Source organism: Gobio gobio (assembly GCF_949357685.1).
Source record: "Gobio gobio genome assembly, chromosome: 1".
NCBI lineage: Eukaryota > Metazoa > Chordata > Actinopteri > Cypriniformes > Gobionidae > Gobio > Gobio gobio.
This window is the reverse complement of record NC_137097.1, coordinates 76379153-76397365: the sequence shown is the minus strand read 5'-3', so window position 1 is coordinate 76397365 and position 18213 is coordinate 76379153. Positions and strand designations below refer to the sequence as shown.

Below are 18213 nucleotides of genomic sequence, written 5' to 3'. Positions count from 1 at the left end.
CTGATCACTGTCAGTGTTTTTAGTTACACACTCATTTTTATCATCAGTGTTTAATGGCATCAGAGACAAACATTAAATGTGTGATTCAAACATTTGTGTCTCATCAAGAGAAACTGATATTCTGGAAAAGATTCAATCACAATCAGACAATCAGAAACTGCATCTGTATGAATCCTGTTTCATCTGATCATCTTCATTAAACTGTGTGTGTGTGTGTGTGTGTGTGTGTGTGTGTGTGTGTGTGTGTGTGTGTGTGTGTGTGTGTGTGTGTGTGTGTACTTACCGATTTCAATATAAACTGCCTCAGAAGCCTCTGCTGATTTGCCTCATGCTTTTTTTCAACCCCCCCCCCCAAAAAAAAAAAAACTGGTTTTGAGTGTTTAAGTGTGTGTGTCTCTATCGCCCCCACACCTGGGAACGGGTTACTGCAAGTTTACACACTCTCGGAAGTGTGTGTGGCTTTAGCCAATGAGAAAAGCCTACGGGGGCGTGGTTTAGTCTCGTTGATTTTTAGCTCTAGATCGATAGCTGATCATGCTAGAGCTGGTTATGCTAGCTCTAGATCAATAGCTGATCATGCTAGAGCTGGTTATGCTAGCTCTAGATCAATAGCTGATCATGCTAGAGCTGGTTATGCTAGCTCTAGATCAATAGCTGATCATGCTAGAGCTGATTATGCTAGCTCTAGATCGATAGCTGATCATGCTAGAGCTGATTATGCTAGCTCTAGATCAGTGGTTCTCAACCTTTTTTGGGCCAGCGCCCCCTATCCATTATCCAGGTCCCTTTACGCCCCCCTCCCCCCCCTCCACACACACACACACACACCAACCAAAAAGAGCTATGTATGCTAATTATTATTCTGTTGTAATAATAATAATATGTATATTATTCACAATATTATTGTCCTTATTATTAATATTATTATTAAATCCGTAACTTTTTTGTAGCCTATTTAAAATGTACAAAATTTATATAATGAGCGAGTGCATCATGAATCCATTTTCCAAACCGTATTTTTGTCTTATCCTGAATCACTATGGTACACCTATAAGTAGTGTTTATATTGGCATTATATTAGGGGTGTTTGCGTGGAACACGTGGATAGCGCGGCCGCGCTGCTTTCTCCTTTCCAAAAGGGCTTGCGAGAAGAGAAATAAAAATATGCCCTAGTGTTCAGCTATGATCACCTGTTTTGCCGAGCTTGTTATACGGAAAGGCTGAAGCTGATCATCGGTTGGTTGTTGTCACATGACCTGCTGTGCACTTGACTTCCGGCATTCTGAAAAGTTGAGTGTTCATCTCGCCGCGGCATAGGTGTGCCTGGAATAACTAGCACGCCGCACCATACGCGCATTGCTTCTGTAAAGATACATTTACACGCGCAAAAAAAGCAATGGTGAACGCCCCGGACTGGTTCGAGTCGGTAGCACAGTAGGCCTACCTCCACACAGAGTCGCAAGGGCTGAGTCAAGTGGCCTTGCACCTCACCAAGGCCTCGCACAAAGTTAAGTGACAGCTGACATAATGTAAAAGTCAATAATGGTTAATGTTAAAGTTCATGTTTTTGTCTTTCAAAATCCTGTAATAGTTAAAAGACATAGCTAAAAAAGTGCATTGTGATGCTGTATTATACTGCTTGTTAAAAAAAAATAACTTATTTTTTTAACTTCAACAATATTTCTCTGTGCGTGACTGATTTATGCGCAAATGTCAGTCAGCGCGGCAAGTTCGATTTATTCACAGTCCATTCGAATTCTGATTTTAGCCATCTTTGAAGTGGGTCAACCCATAGATATTACCTAAGAAATTAATGTAAATACGCTAGAAATCCGAGCTCATTCAAGTTACCTATGTGCATATTGCACGGACAGAGAAAGCCCGGAATCCGTAAAGCAGTAGGCTAGAACCCGCTAATAGACAGTGGGAATATTATTATAGGCTAATTTCCCAGAGTGCAAAAAAGTAATCGGAGGTTCAAATTATAAATCAGTGTATATCAGTGTTAATGAAATATAACGGTTACAAATTTGACATTGATTATGTGGCTTATAGCAAATAGCAGCCAATCAGCAAGGAGCAGCCAAAAAATGCAACGGTTGTGGATATCCGCCTTGGATTTGACCAGCGTGATGTCGTTTCCTTGGAGCTTTAACGTGACATCGTTCATTTTATCAAAAAAGTCTGCGAGGTACATGATGTTGCAGCGGCTGGATGACACCTTTTCCCCGAGAGCTCCATCAACCTCCTCCAGGAACTCGACGATGCTGTCGAACAACTCAAAGGCAGTTTCCCTTTGAGAGCCAGCGGACATCAGTATGGAGAAGAAGCCGCTCAAAAGTCTCATCATTTTCATGACACAGCTGTCGGAACAGTCTGTTATTCAGGGCATGGGCTTTTATTTTATTTATTGCTTTGACTGCAATATTGAGAGACTCATGGAGAACTGGATTGGTGCATTTGGCCACAAGGTTGTGGCGGTGCAAAACACAGTGGACTGTGAGGATATGCGGCACCTGTTCCTTCAGCAGAGCGGTGAACCCACGGTACCTGCCAACCATAGCGGGGGCACCATCAGTGGCATATGCGAGGATGTTAGAGATTGGAATTGATTTCTCCTGTAGACATGCAGAAAGCGTGTTAAAAATGGTCTGGCCCTTGGTGTCGGTTTCCAGATACTTGGAAAATTCCTCAGCCATCTCTTGACTGTTTGAGGCCCTATAACGGACATAGGCCATCAGCAGAGCTTTGTTGTCAGCGGTGGTTGTCTCGTCCAGCTGAAGGCAGAATGGAGAGTCCCGCAGGATGGCACATAACTGCTCCTCTGTATCTGCGCCCATTTCATTTATCCTGCGTGCCACGGTGTCATTGCTGAGTGGGATGGATTTCAGCACCTGTGTGGGATCGCGCTCCATCACGGTAGAAATTACCTCTTTAATGGCAGGAAGCACCAACTTTTCCCCAATTGTGAATGGGTGTCCACATTTGGCGATCAGCAGGGAGATGTTATACGATGCTATTAGCCCACTATCATTTTGCCTGATATTCTTTGAGAAGAGACTGCTGATGGTTCTTCTACCGTGTTTGTCCTTTAAGGCCTGGAAGAACGGACGGTCCTTATCTGCCTTGTCTGGGTGAATCTTCATAAGGTGCTCCTTCAGACGTGAAGGTTTCATGGCTTCATTTGAAAAAACTTGTTCACACAATAAACACATCGGAAGCTGCGCATTGGTGGGAGAAGGTATGACACCGTAATTGAGGTATTCAAGGGAATACTGTCTGCATTTTTTCTTGTTCGACGTCGCCATTTTGCTCAATTTTCTATTATGGTGTATTTGCCGCGCAAAAGTGGACTAACCGTTTTTTCTAATGCACTGTTTGTAGACTGATCTTTGACCTGATAAGTGACTAAATCTCACAGCTATTTTTATTAAATTTTTTTAAAAAAATTAAAAAACCATGTTAAAATGGACAAATGAGTAGACATTTAAAATTGTTGTTCAATTCTTGTTTTATGTAAAAATGTTAAATAAAATGAACAACAAATTAATAATTTGTAGGCTTATTTTAAAAATAAATCTAATTTGCATTAGACTGTTTATACACATGTTTAAAACAGTTTAATAAAACCGAATTTAAAAATATTTTTCCCGTTTTTTTTTTTCTTTACCCATTTTAAAATATGCTATTCTAAACTGGTAGGGGCAACAAATCAACTTCCGGCTCTCTCAGGCTATAATAGTCCTACAGACATGAAAGCGGTAATGTTTGCACTTAGGTTTTATTACGCGGGTTCTCACACACACTGAAGCACTCGCTGTGTTTTCAGCCTCTGTAGCCTGACATGAACTTCATCTTCAAGCCGCTCTGAGAGTAACTTCTTGAACATTTTTCCCGTTTTACCGTTCATTTGAGAAAACGGCCACCCGTCAAAATAAAAGTTCGGTTTAATTTGACAGAGATATATTACTGTTGTACAGTAAAATTTAGACAAGTCTCAATGCAATAATACTAATAATAAAATATAGCTGCAAGCAGCAATACCGGGGCCAAGCGCAAAGAAGAAGACAAGACATGCCAAAAATGCTGGCAATGTCAGATCAACGGCAGCAATGAGCAATTAAAGACCTATTAAGGTGATTTTAGGCAAAATAGCTGTAAAATGATAAATACAGTCAATAATAATGATTTAATGATTTATCACTTTCAACCAATAGGTGGCACAGTTACGAAATTGATGTGGTGTGGTCAGAATAAGGGAACAATGACACATGCAAAGATTGGTGTCAATATATCAAAGCAGAGTGTCAATATAGTGTCAATATGTCATTGCAGAGATATATTCAAGAGGCCTTTTCATTATAAGTATGGACCACATGGCGGTGCTGTTTTGAAACCGTTTAAGCAGCTTAAAGGCATGGTGCTGATGGCCAATTTCAAGTTTCGTAATGATACACCAATTCATTTGTGAAGCATAGCATTTTATATCATAAAACTGCATTGTAGTCAATGGGAATTTCATGTTTTGTTCTATTATAGCGCCACCAAGTGGCACAATCCTATCATTTTTTTTATGTGTCCTCGGAGTAAGCCCATACATGTCTGTGTCAATTTTGGTGAAAATATCTCTTTTAGTTTTGGAGTTATATACATTTATATGATAAAACACATGAAAAATGACTGACACCTGACTTTGATTGGATTTTACACCCCCTTACTATCAATATTTTGACATTTGGGTATTAGCGTATAGCTATCGACCTATGTTTTCGATCTTCTGATGCTGGTTTCGTCTCGATCGGACTAGCGGTTTCGAAGATATCAGCTAATGTTTTTAAAGTGCTAAATTACAACGCTGCACAAATAATACGCCGAAACCTGGCAAGTCTGGTATCGTTGGACTCGGCGAGAATTCAGGAGACAAAAAAAGTTACTCTCATGAAAATAAGTCAATCTCACCTAAAGTTATAAGCATTTGAAAAAAAAAATCTCCACTAGGTGGCGCTGTTTCGAAACTTCTTGGGCTCATTCAAGGCACCGTGTTGATGACCCAAACCGAGTTTCGTAACAATCCGTTCATGTGTTCATAAAATACAGCATTTTAGCACATAATTCAAAATGGCCGACAGCCAAAATGGCCGATATGGTAACATTTAATATCAGACGACTCGGCATGCCGTCCTGAATCTAACGAGACAACTTTTATGATTTTTGGACAAACAGTTCAGAAGTTATAAGCAAAAATAGCAACTTTTTGTATCTCCGGACCAGTAGGCGGCGCTGCGCCGAAACGCTGTATGTTGCCTCAAGTCATGCTTGTGATGACATGTACCAAGTTTGGTTTGAATACGATAAAGCGTTGCGGAGATATTGCCTTAAGTGTGTTTTTGCAACCGCTACGTAAAATTTGTGTGCGCGTTTATCGAAAACGACTTGACGAATCAACTTGATTTGCAAGATTTTTTGTCAGCATGGTCTGAAGATAATCTGGTTCAATTTTCGTACAAATCGGATGAACCGTCTAGGACGAGTTCGCAAAAGTAGGTTTTTCGGAAAATTCAAAATGGCGGGAAAATTTTTATGACGAATTTTTATGCAATCGAATCGTCTTGAGCCAAGGAATCAGAGGAAAAAATAATTTTGTTTCTAGCCCTTATGGTTCAAAAGTTATTAGCATAAACATGAGTCAAATTTTGGACTGATGGTGGCGCTAGAGGGATTGAGTTTGAGACTCCAAATTTGCTACGGTGACATTTCAGACTGTCCTCTATTAGTGTGCCAAATTTCACAACTTTTTACCATACGGTTCTATGGGCTGCCATAGACTTTGTGGCGGAAGAAGAAGAAGAAGAAGAAGAAGATGAATAATAATAATAAGAACGGGAACGGTTTCAATAGGTGCCTTCGCACCTTCGGTGCTTGGCCCCTAAATATGATCAAAACGCAAATTTTTAAGGAATTATCACGTTCTCTTCCATGTTTTAATTTTATCAATAAAGCTCAGTGCAGCACGTTGACAAAACTGTTTAATTTCATTTGAATAAAATTTAAATTAAATTAATATTTCATGTCTTCATTTGATTTGAAAACAGAATGTGAAAAATGAAACGGAATTGAATGGGGGAAAACAGGCTATTTCGTAAGGCCCTAAAGATGTATTTTTTTGTTAAATTGATAGGTTTCATTATTTAAATTAATTAGACATGCTTTTTTTATTACTAAAAAAATATTTAACCATTAAAATGGAGTCCAAAAAACGGAATCCAGAAAAATTAAGACGGAATTAGGGGGAAAAATTAGCGGAATTTGAAAAAAAAAAAAAAAAAAAAAATTATATATATATATATATTTTTTTTTTATTTATTTATTAATGGATTTCACAGGGCTCTAATCATTAACCTTAGGCCTACTTTCGATAAAAAAAATTATATAATCATGATTTTTCATGAATAAAATTAATATTATAATGATAGGCCTAAATTCTTTGGTATCAGCTTTGATCAATGGTAGGCTATAGCCTAATTAATAGCCTACAAATTAATTAACTAATTTGGTTTGTCATGATTAATTCTTGTTCATGGTCAGTAAAATAAAAACAAAAGCTTCTAGCAAGAATAAACACACAGGAACCGTAAAATTATTGTAGTATTAATTATTTTTTTAACTATCTTGATAAGATACTATCCAAGCAGCGTTTTGCGCTCAGATGTGATGGCGGAATTAATACATTACCTTAATGTTATTACAGTGTCAAACTGTCATTTTCTCCTTACAGTCTTGCGAGTTAACAATAATGCCTGACCAGTGAATTAGGCTACTTGGTGAACTAGCCCTATTCGCACGGGATTAGTATTTCTGGGGACCTCGTGTGATTTAGAAATTACGCACGGGATGCATTCGCACGGGATAAGCAATTTTGGTTCGCCTCTGGTTGCGATAGTCGGTGTTACACCGGTTACATCACTTTTCCACCGTCGTTTTGATTTTGTATAACCTAGTAATAAAAATAGTTCAGTTAGAGAACAGAAGTTACAATTAAAAACTGAACTGAGCACAGACCAGCAGCAGGAGATTTCATTTATCACAAGAGTGAGGAATTGACAATATGAATGCAGAAGATTAAACCTAAATGTAAAAGCGCCCATTTAAGCGAGCTTGTCATTGTATTGTTCTGTTTTTGTGTTTTTCATTAATAATAATATTGAACACACCTTTCAAGCAATTCGCTCCCAAATTGGCTCTAATTCTAAAGTGAAAGTATAATGTGCACAGCAGCACAGGGATTTATAACGGTGTGCGTTATGAATGCAGCCTTCGTTCTTCGCGAAATGTGGATACAAATGCGCACAGGAAACAAAAACCTTGCAAAAGTTATACGACCCTCCAAATCCTGGCCAAATCACAGAGATGGCGATTCGCATAGGACTAATATTATCACAGGGTGTGTTCGGCGTAATATGGTAGGTCATTCGCGGGGTAATTTTATAAATTACAGACATGGCCGATTCGCACTGGATTAAGATCACAAACAACCTCCGCAATTATTAGGAATGACTAGAGATCACCAGGCAATAAATCCCATGCGAATAGGGCTTTTAAGAAAACATTTTGGCATTAGGCATTGCATTGATTAATGCCTAAAAATGTAAACGTTTTACCTTTTATACAAATATAATGCTAGCTCTAGATCGATAGCTGATCATGCTAGAGCTGGTTATGCTAGCTCTAGATCGATAGCTGATCATGCTAGAGCTGGTTATGCTAGCTCTAGATCGATAGCTGATCATGCTAGAGCTGGTTATGCTAGCTCTAGATCGATAGCTGATCATGCTAGAGCTGGTTATGCTAGCTCTAGATCGATAGCTGATCATGCTAGAGCTGGTTATGCTAGCTCTAGATCGATAGCTGATCATGCTAGAGCTGGTTATGCTAGCTCTAGATCGATAGCTGATCATGCTAGAGCTGGTTATGCTAGCTCTAGATCGATAGCTGATCATGCTAGAGCTGATTATGCTAGCTCTAGATCGATAGCTGATCATGCTAGAGCTGGTTATGCTAGCTCTAGATCGATAGCTGATCATGCTAGAGCTGGTTATGCTAGCTCTAGATCGATAGCTGATCATGCTAGAGCTGATTATGCTAGCTCTAGATCGATAGCTGATCATGTTAGAGCTGGTTATGCTAGCTCTAGATCGATAGCTGATCATGTTAGAGCTGGTTATGCTAGCTCTAGATCGATAGCTGATCATGCTAGAGCTGATTATGCTAGCTCTAGATCAATAGCTGATAATGCTAGAGCTGGTTATGCTAGCTCTAGATCGATAGCTGATCATGCTAGCTCTAGATCGATAGCTGATCATGCTAGAGCTGATTATGCTAGCTCTAGATCGATAGCTGATCATGCTAGAGCTGATTATGCTAGCTCTAGATCAATAGCTGATAATGCTAGAGCTGGTTATGCTAGCTCTAGATCGATAGCTGATCATGCTAGCTCTAGATCGATAGCTGATCATGCTAGAGCTGATTATGCTAGCTCTAGATCAATAGCTGATCATGCTAGACCTGGTTATGCTAGCTCTAGATCGATAGCTGATCATGCTAGAGCTGATTATACTAGCTCTAGATCGATAGCTGATCATGCTAGAGCTGATTATGCTAGCTCTAGATCAATAGCTGATCATGCTAGAGCTGGTAATGCTAGCTCTAGATCGATAGCTGATCATGCTAGAGCTGATTATGCTAGCTCTAGATCGATAGCTGATCATGCTAGAGCTGGTAATGCTAGCTCTAGATCAATAGCTGATCATGCTAGAGCTGGTTATGCTAGCTCTAGATCGATAGCTGATCATGCTAGAGCTGGTTATGCTAGCTCTAGATCGATAGCTGATCATGTTAGAGCTGGTTATGCTAGCTCTAGATCGATAGCTGATCATGCTAGAGCTGGTTATGCTAGCTCTATATCGATAGCTGATCATGCTAGAGCCAGTTATGCTAGCTCTAGATCGATAGCTGATCATGCTAGCTGCGGAAGAAGCATTTCTATTGCATTACATGATCATTTGACTCCATTTTCTCTATAGTTTTGCAGAAATCCATTAATAGTATTTTGATATGACAACGATTTCACACAGTTTGTTTTTGTTTTCTTTTAGTTCATGTTTTAATTGATTAATGTAGATCCCATGCAGCTAACAGACTATCTTACAGTATTTACAGTATGGATGAATAGATATAACTAATGTTACTGGTTTATATCTGTGGTCTGGCCTGTGCAAGCTACACTTACATCACATAAACCATTGAATATTAAATGACTTGAAATTGTTTGATTTATTGAGTTTTTTCCCCATGCTAAATTCATTTATTCTAGTGTGTGTGTAATTATTTTCACAGAGCCATAATGTTGAAAAGGAAGACGAGGATACGGCCTGTTGATGATGCCAGGACACACATTCTGTCTTTGAGGGACAAGCCGGGGTTTATGGAGCGATTTATTGATAGTAACAAAGGTATGGAACCGCATATGACACATGAATATCTTAGTACTGTTCGTTTGCATACACTGACACAATAATGCATATCTTTATAGTTGGAAATTGATAAATTAGTATTGGTTTTGTAAAAGTGTTCACATTGTGTTATCTGTTGCTTATCAGGATGTCCGGGTTTTTGAGTTTTCATGTCTTATATTTGTTCATGTAAAAATAAAACCTTACTTGGCATTAAAATGTCTTAAATCCACATTTTTAAAGACCTTAAAAGGCAAAATTGCCACGACCCACGCAAGACGTCTGAGTTGAGCTCTGGCATGCTGTGCGCACACACACTCGGGTATTTGCTTAAATCATATCTTAAGTAAATATAAACAAAAGGGAGAAAATTGGATGCTCTTCAGTCATTATATTGGATCCGTGCATTCAGTCTTAGTCTCACTGCTCTTCACCCAATAGCGTTTGCAGCATATTTAATTCATACAGTGAAAACTATGCAGTTTTATTAATTTCATAGTTGATGACTAATCAATTTCTGTAGTATTTATTACTTTAAATGCTAAAATCTGGTCTCCAATATACTACAGACCTTTACTTCGCTATAGTTAATTTAAATCCAGAAATGTCCATTGTTCTTCGTATACCTCTGCTGAGCAGGGGGATGTTGCGCTTTTGCAACAGTCACAGTGATGTGCAGGTCTTCAAATGGTTTTTAAGTATTACATTGGAAGTGCTGATACCTGCACATACCCTGATTATAAAGGCAGTAAGCTTTAGTATCATGTTGGTGTGGTTATGCCATCTGTATGTGAATTTTTCTTCCAGTTAAATGTATTTGTAATATGTCCTCATAGGTAGAGGAGTGTTTGCAACCCAGCCTGTGGAAGCGGGAGCGTTTGTCCTGGAGTACAGGGGTGAACTCATTTCAGCAGAAGAATGCCAGGCCAGGGACTACACTGAGTTACAGAGCACATTTCCGTTCCAATTCCAGTGGCAGAAACGGCACTGGTGGTGAGCATGCATGCATACATGTTTTGTATGGATGTGGGAAATTCTAATGAAGACATGCAACACACATTTTTGAGTAGCTGATGAATGAACAACAGCAGTCTCTCAATCGCACATGGCACAGCAGTAGTTCATTCAGTGATAAGTCTTTCGGTCCCCCTGCTGTCATTTTACGGGTGGGGAAATTTGGTATTGTAGTTCAACATTTAAAGGGTAGTTTTCTTATTCCTTTCAGTATTGATGCATCCAAAGAAGACGGATCCCTTGGAAGACAACCACAAATCTCCAAACTGCACCATGAAAAAAACCCTAGTAAACGACAGGCTACATTTGTGTCTGTTTGCTGTGAGGAAAATTGAAATGGGAAGTGAAATCGAATACAACTATGGTGATTCACAATGGCCATGGCATACGAAGGTGAGCTGGTTAGATTAGGCAGACTGATTTCATTTAAAAAATGTGCTGAATAGCACAGCTATGTCTGTTTTCTACAACTTGTATTTCATTATAAATCGTATATTAACCTGATTATCTGTATATGATCTCGTATGTATGATCTGTTGCATAGAACGTTTTGTCTGATTTCCAGGGGCCAAAGCAGCAAACTTCTGCTCTAGAGACTGAAACATCCCTAACAGATTACTCTTCCCATGATGCCTCAAACACAGATGCTGCCGACACACAGGTAAAGGAGTGATGTCGACACTCATCACAAACTATTCTAGTCTTGCCCTCATGCTGCATGTCAAGCTCTCTCACACACACATTTCTAGTCTAGGCCTTATGGGGCCCTCACACACACACACACACACACACACACACATTTCTAGTCTTGGCCTTATGGGGCCCTCACACAAATGAATGTATTTACTGTTAAGCTCTCACACACACACACACACATTTCTGATCCGACCTTATGGGGCCCTCACACACACACACACACACACACACATTTCTAGTCATGGCCTTATGGGGCCCTCACGTATGGATCTCACTGTAAGTGACTTTACATCACTGGGGCAGGCCCTGTCAGTATTTAAATAGTGTTACTGCTGGTGTAACTCAACACTTCTCTAGCGGCCGCATGCTCAGAATGAGTATTTTGGACGTAATGCATTGCACCATCATATTTTTTGCTGTGACACTTGCGGTTTCCTCTAGAAAAGACGAGTGTGTGCTCCGATACTTCAGCTGTACTAGATCAGAAACTGTTTTCACATGAGAGAACTTTTGTTAACTGTGGTTTCTGTTTTTTTTTTGTCTGATTTCCAGGGGCCAAAGCAGCAAATTTCTGCTCTAGAGACTGAAACATCCCTAACAGGTCACTCTTCCCATGATGCCTCAAACACAGATGCTGCCGACACACAGGTAAAGGAGTGATGTCGACACTCATCACAAACTATTCACACTGACCTGTACTTTATGTAGTTGCATTACCATGACAGAAAGATGCTCAAAATGCTTTTGTGATGTAGTCAGATCTTCTCATTGGGTCATGTGATAGACTTCTGATTAAGGAAACATAATTAACCTGACTGCCCTCATGCTGCATGTCAATCACTCACACACTAGGGCTGGGCGATAGCTAAAAAAAAAATTGTATCTTGATATTGTATATTTTTATTGTCTATTTTTGCAATAATAAAAAAACATGATTTTCTTTTGCACGTTTATTGGGTTGGGATGATCAGAATCTTATTTCATGATACGAGTAATTTAATATTTTTTAAATGTACTTTTATATATACAATATAGATATTTAATTTCATCTTTGTTTTTAAAAATAATCAAAAATTACAAACAATATGACAAACAGTGCTTTATTTTTCAGCTATAGGTCTATTTAACAGGAGCAAGTCAAGACAGACATTAAATAATCAAATATATATTAAAACACTGCTTAGTCTTCAGTCTATAAATTAACTATACACTGATTCTTAATAAATATTTGAAAGTTATTCAGTCAAGCATGGGGTGGTTTTCTATTTTTCATTGTTGTTTGATTAACATTAATGACACAGAATATAGGTCCGGCTTAAGACCTGCACGGATCCAATCACCTCGACTGTATCACACTCACTAAAGACATCCCCGACTGTGTTTACCTGAATACTCACAGGACGTGCATTTTTACATATTTCTGACCATTCAAACCCAACAATCTACTGAATCTTGATCGTATGTCTGCAAAGCGTGTGTTTGCGCTTCAGCTCGAGCACGTCCTGCGTATATATTTAACTCTTCCAGTGTTTAGTGAACGGTGGAAGCAGACCTCTGCACTATCTGCGTCATCTGGTAACGTTATTTGGGAAAGTATGCTTGAATTTGAAATATTCAATATTTGCGATATTTTCAAATTTCACATCGTCGTCAAAATTATTGCGATATTTCAAATATATTCAATATATATCGCCCAGCCCTATCACACACACAGACATTTCTGGCCTTGGCACTGTGGGCCCTGCCTCAAATGCTCGCTCTAATGTAAACCTAGATGTTTGTGCTGATATTAAGTCTTAATGTGTATTTATTTTGTTTAATTCTCTTTAGGCATTTACTATCAAAGGGTTAGCCCTAGTGAACTATCCCGATAGTGATGAGACGGATGAGGATTATATTAAAGACAGCCCTCCCGCTCCACACTGGGATGATGTTCGAAAGAAGGCGAGGAATGGAAACATTCAGGTATGCCTCAGATACAGTGCTTTAAAATGCTTCTGTAATGTTTCTATAGAATGCAAACCATAATGTATTGAAATTTTAACTCCTCCTTTGCAGATGGTTGGAGTAGCTGATTTTTCTGATCCTCTGATTGGCTCGAGTGAGAGTATAGTGGACGAAACTGATGAGGATTCTAGTCTGCAGTCGGACAATAAAGTTGTTCCAAAAAACATTTTGGTATGCCTCTGACACTCTGGATACTATTCCTACCAAAATATTTCCTCCGTATATGATTTCAATAGAATGTGAACATAAATACATAATCATACATGACATAAGTCCCTTTTTGCAGATGGATAGAGGAGCAGATTTTTGTGTTCCTCTTAATGAGTCAAGTGATGACAGCACAAACGAGCCATCCACTTCTGTGTCTGGAATGGCTTCAAAAAGGCCGAGGAGAAACCGTCCTGTAAGCCTCATTTTCTCATACATTACATCCCTTAATGGTAAGCACTACCCTAACCCTCATTCACTTGCTTTTGTTAGTGAGTCTGGTAATAGTTATTGAGGGTAGTAGCCTTTAAAGGTTCTGTAAGAATGTGAAGTACTTTACTAGGGATGTCACTGGAAATGTTCACACCGGTGAATAAACTTGCAAAAACACTGGCATTACCAATAACAGTGGCGGTGGAGAGGTATATTTTGTATATAGTATGCGGGCATCAGGGAGCCATATTAGTATGAGGGCTATTAAAATTACTTTTGAAGGCACGCTCACTTTTCACCTTCAACTTTTTCTATCTATTAAATCACCTTCACGTTTAATAAGCTGCCTGATTTTAAGCTCTTTTGTATAAAGTGCTATAATTTAAACATGGCGTGATTTTACTGGAGGGTTGAATTGAAGCGCTCTTGCAAACGCATCCACATTTCCATGATCAGATGCTCTTCTCAATTCTGTTGTTTGTGTTATTGAGAGGAAAGCGCGCACATATTTACAGATGAATCTAAATGGCACTCTGCAGTGTGACGGCCGCAGATGTTCGGTATACCGCTGTTCATGTATTTCAAACTTCTTTTTTACCCCCAAGTGAAATACGAGAACTTTGCCTTGAGTATATTGGCTATTGGGGCCTTTACTCTGTTCTCGTGATAAGTGAAAACTTTGTTCATATTGGACCTCGATCTAACAGCTTTGTGTTAAGATAAAGTTAGTAGATAAGAGATTTGAGGTCATGTGAATATATAGGTGCAGATAATGTCAAACTATATTTATTTTAGATATTTGTTGTTCTAGCCTGCGTATGACTAGAGAGGAGTCAAAGCCACATGCGACTCGTGAGCTGCAGTTTGCCTAAAATATAAAATATCTGTAAAACAAAGTACATTTGGCAAATTGTACAAAATACTTAAAGTAGACGGTCTGCTAATGCTGTAATGAGTTAGGTGCAACGTTACTTAGTTAACAGAATGTCTAAAATAAAGTGTCAAAATAAAGTGCAACCACACCTTTTACTAGATTGCACTTCTTCATCAGTATTATTATTATTATTATTATTATTATTATTATTATTATTATTACTAGTCAAGTTTTATTCAGAAAATGTCAAGAGTACTTTTAGTCACTGAATTAAGTCCAAATCTTGATGAATGACCTGTGCGATCAATCCAATTGTCTTTCAATTCAGATTAAGATTGTAGGTCAGAAATTTGTTATTTTAATATTATTTATATGTATAATTAAATCTATAATGTATTTGTGAAGTTTAAGTGCATGAGAAAGTTATATATACTGCATGAGCTGAAGTTTGCATGACATATTACTGTCATATGGATGGAGAAGGACAGGGAGATATTTTGGTCATACAAGAATGTGTGTACATGTTCTGTCATGGACTGTATGAAGGACCTTACTGTATATGTAGCACCTGTTTCCGATGATGTAACAGTAGCTTATATTATCAACTGATGTAAGCATGAAGTTTTTCTACATTCTATTTTAAACAGACCAACATGTTTCTTTACCTTGTAAGGAATTGCAAATCCTGTGGTCAGTGGTATATAATGCTCACTGTTAATGTACAACCTCAGAGAAACATACAGCTGGCACGATAACAACACGTTTCTCTCCTGTGTCTCGAGACATATGACAATAAAGAGTTTTTGACAAGGCAACTGGTATTCCGGTCCTGTGATTCAATCATAACGGGGACAAAAGCTGAATTTTAAGATCTACAAAGATTTAAAGTTCCTAAGATTAAGACATAAACCTAAACTTATAACATGTTGTTTTCATGCATACTTAGGTAAAGAAAGTGCTGTCAAAAGAAGCTGGACGACAGATGAATGTGCTGCAGTAGAAAGGCACCTGAGGAGATTCTTTGTGAGGAGCCGAGTTCCTGGGAAAATGGACTGTCAGCGCTGCGCCGATGCAGAAGCTCAAGCTTTAGGAAATCGAGACTGGAAGGCGGTAAAATACTTCGTCAAAAATTGTATTTCTGCCTTAAGAAGAAAAGTTGAGTGAAATACAGGTATCTCAACGTATCGGATACCCCCTAGCATTCATACCGGGACAAGTGTTTTAACAAAAGTTTAGAGAAACGATTGTATTATCCTCTTAAAGGGTTAGTTCCACCCACAAATGAAAATTGTCATCATTTACTCTCCTTTATGACGTTCCAAACCCGTGAGAAGTGTTCATCTTTGGAACACAAATGAAGATGTTTTGAGTGAAACCTGAGAGATTTCTGTTTTCCATTGTAACCTCAACAAAACTAAGGAAAGGCATTGCTATCGGTTCATCAGAAAGTTTCAAGCTTCAGAACATTTATAATGTAGATGTAATCCATGTGGTTTAATCCCAATTTTATGAAGTGATGTGAATGCTTTGTATGTGCCAAGAAAGTCTTTGTCAATATATCTTTACCTCATTTAGATTTGTGTTCATGAGTAAGCCCCGACGCATGTTGTGTTGATCTGTGGAGGTGAAGACAGATCTTTTTGGCACACAAAACATTCACATCACTCCATAAAATGGGGATTAAACCTCTGGAGTCACATGGATAACTTTCTTTATGAATGTTGATGAACAGTTTTTAAATGGAAAGATATAAATCTGTTTCATTAAAAGATCTTCAGTTGTGTTGCAAAGATGAACACGTTTCTTATGGTTTAGAGTGTCTTGAGGGAGTGAATGATGGCCGAATGTTCATTTTTGGGTGACCTAACCCTTTAAAGTTCTTGTTGTCTTGCACTATAGAAGATAAAAGGGTAGATCCAGTCAAATGTCTTTGAGACTGTTGACTCTTGCATTGTAGTGCATTCAGTTGCTGATAGCATATTTATTGCTGTTGCACTTCAAATAAAGCTTTTGGTCAATGTAAAATGTTGTCGGACCTCTTTTTGTGTGGAACCGCCCATCCATTGTGTACCAAATATATATTCATTGAGGACCAATCATATCGTAAAGTTGTTGTTTTTTAATCCAGTGTTTTATGTAAAATATTACTCCCTTTATTAGTGCTATAGTTCCACGGGATCTTAAAGTCTTTGTTCATCAGATGAATAGTGAGTCCTCATTTTAAATTATCTTTAGGCAACATAACTGGCTAGGAACACACAACTTCAATAGAAATGTAGGAAAAATAACCATGGGACAAACAAGATTCCCTTCAGTCAAACTGCACAGATAAAGCTCAGAGCATTGAATTAACTCCTCTGCATTAAAATTATATTAAAATAACTAGTGTGATTATCACACACATTTGAATGACCAATACAATGCAGGCTAAGTTCTAGTTCTGCAAACTAGTTCAGGCTGTGACCAAAATTTGAGGGCTCACTGATTTAGAAAAGTCTCTGGATTGGCAACTTTTTTATTTTGAATGCCATTGTAATGCCTAAGATTATACAGGCATGTGTGCAGATTCATTTAGAGGATATAAATTATAATCTAAAAAAGTGTCTATGGTAACCAAGGGCAAATAATGGAAGTAGTTGTGTCCAGATAGTGACTTTGGTCCCTGCTAAGATATAAAGACTAGAAATATGTGTGTTTCTGTGAAGTTGGACCCAACAACTCCTAAATGTTAAATCCAGACCCCACAAGTGACCCAAAAACGCATGTGGAAGAATGTTTGTTTGAATTTTGCTATATTGAAGTGATATTTCTTATCAGGAATTTTTTGTTATCTTGCTTGATTTTTTTACAAGGCTGTAGAACCACTGGAAATGGTGGACCCCACAATTTGGCCAAAAACGGGGGTCCCCCTAATGTGACAAAAACAAGTATGTGTGTGTGTGTGTGTGTGTGTGTGTGTTAAATACTTTGTTTCTGTCAGTTGTGTTTGTGTCAGTTATGAATAATCAATCATGTTAATATTTTCAGATGTAATAAATCTCAGTGTAACTGAAGCAGGTTCTTCTGGTAAACACATCAATATCTGAACAGACCCTCATCATTGTGTTTCTGAAACATGGAAATATGAAGATTCATGAAGCACTTCTTCTAGAAACCCTTTCAAAATGGATTCATGAAAATCTTATTAAGAAGAGAAACGTTTTGAATGATCCAAAGTGCAATTATTGAACAATTCTTAAGTTCTTAAATATACCAATAACAACATCTTAAGAAGCATTTTCTCATTATATCCCTTATGGAAAGAAAATATGTTTCCATATATTTATGATCAATATATTAAATAAACCAGATCTTCTCCAGACTCACTGTTTTGGACGATGTCCTGCATCTTCTTCCAGACTCTGAACGGCAGGTTGCCCAAATACCGTGGCACATGAATCAAAGCTCCAGAAGCCATCTGTGGATCCGGCTGTGAGATCTGGACTCTGGAAGAACATTCAGGAGTCAGAACTGCAGTGGCTTTGGATCAGAACCAGAGAGACCAGAGACACCAGCAGATCACTCACCTTTCCATTGAGACTGGAAACTCCTGCAGAACAAACACACCATTGATCATCAAGAACTCAATCAATCAATCAATCAATCAATCAATCAATCAATCAATCAATCAATCAATCAATCAATCAATCAATC

The 18213-nt window shown here is 38.3% G+C and overlaps 1 pseudogene across 1 annotated transcript in view; it reads right to left on the bottom strand.

Moving 5' to 3' along the window:
• LOC307135856 (nuclear factor 7, brain-like) overlaps window positions 1–18213 on the bottom strand; it is a 43042-nt pseudogene that overhangs the window by 638 nt on the left and 24191 nt on the right. Inside the window, exons 9-10 of the transcript in view lie at window positions 18087–18109; window positions 17887–18005 (exon numbers count right to left, since the gene is read on the bottom strand). The product of the transcript in view is annotated as a nuclear factor 7, brain-like (transcript). The remainder of the gene's footprint in view (window positions 1–17886; window positions 18006–18086; window positions 18110–18213) is intronic.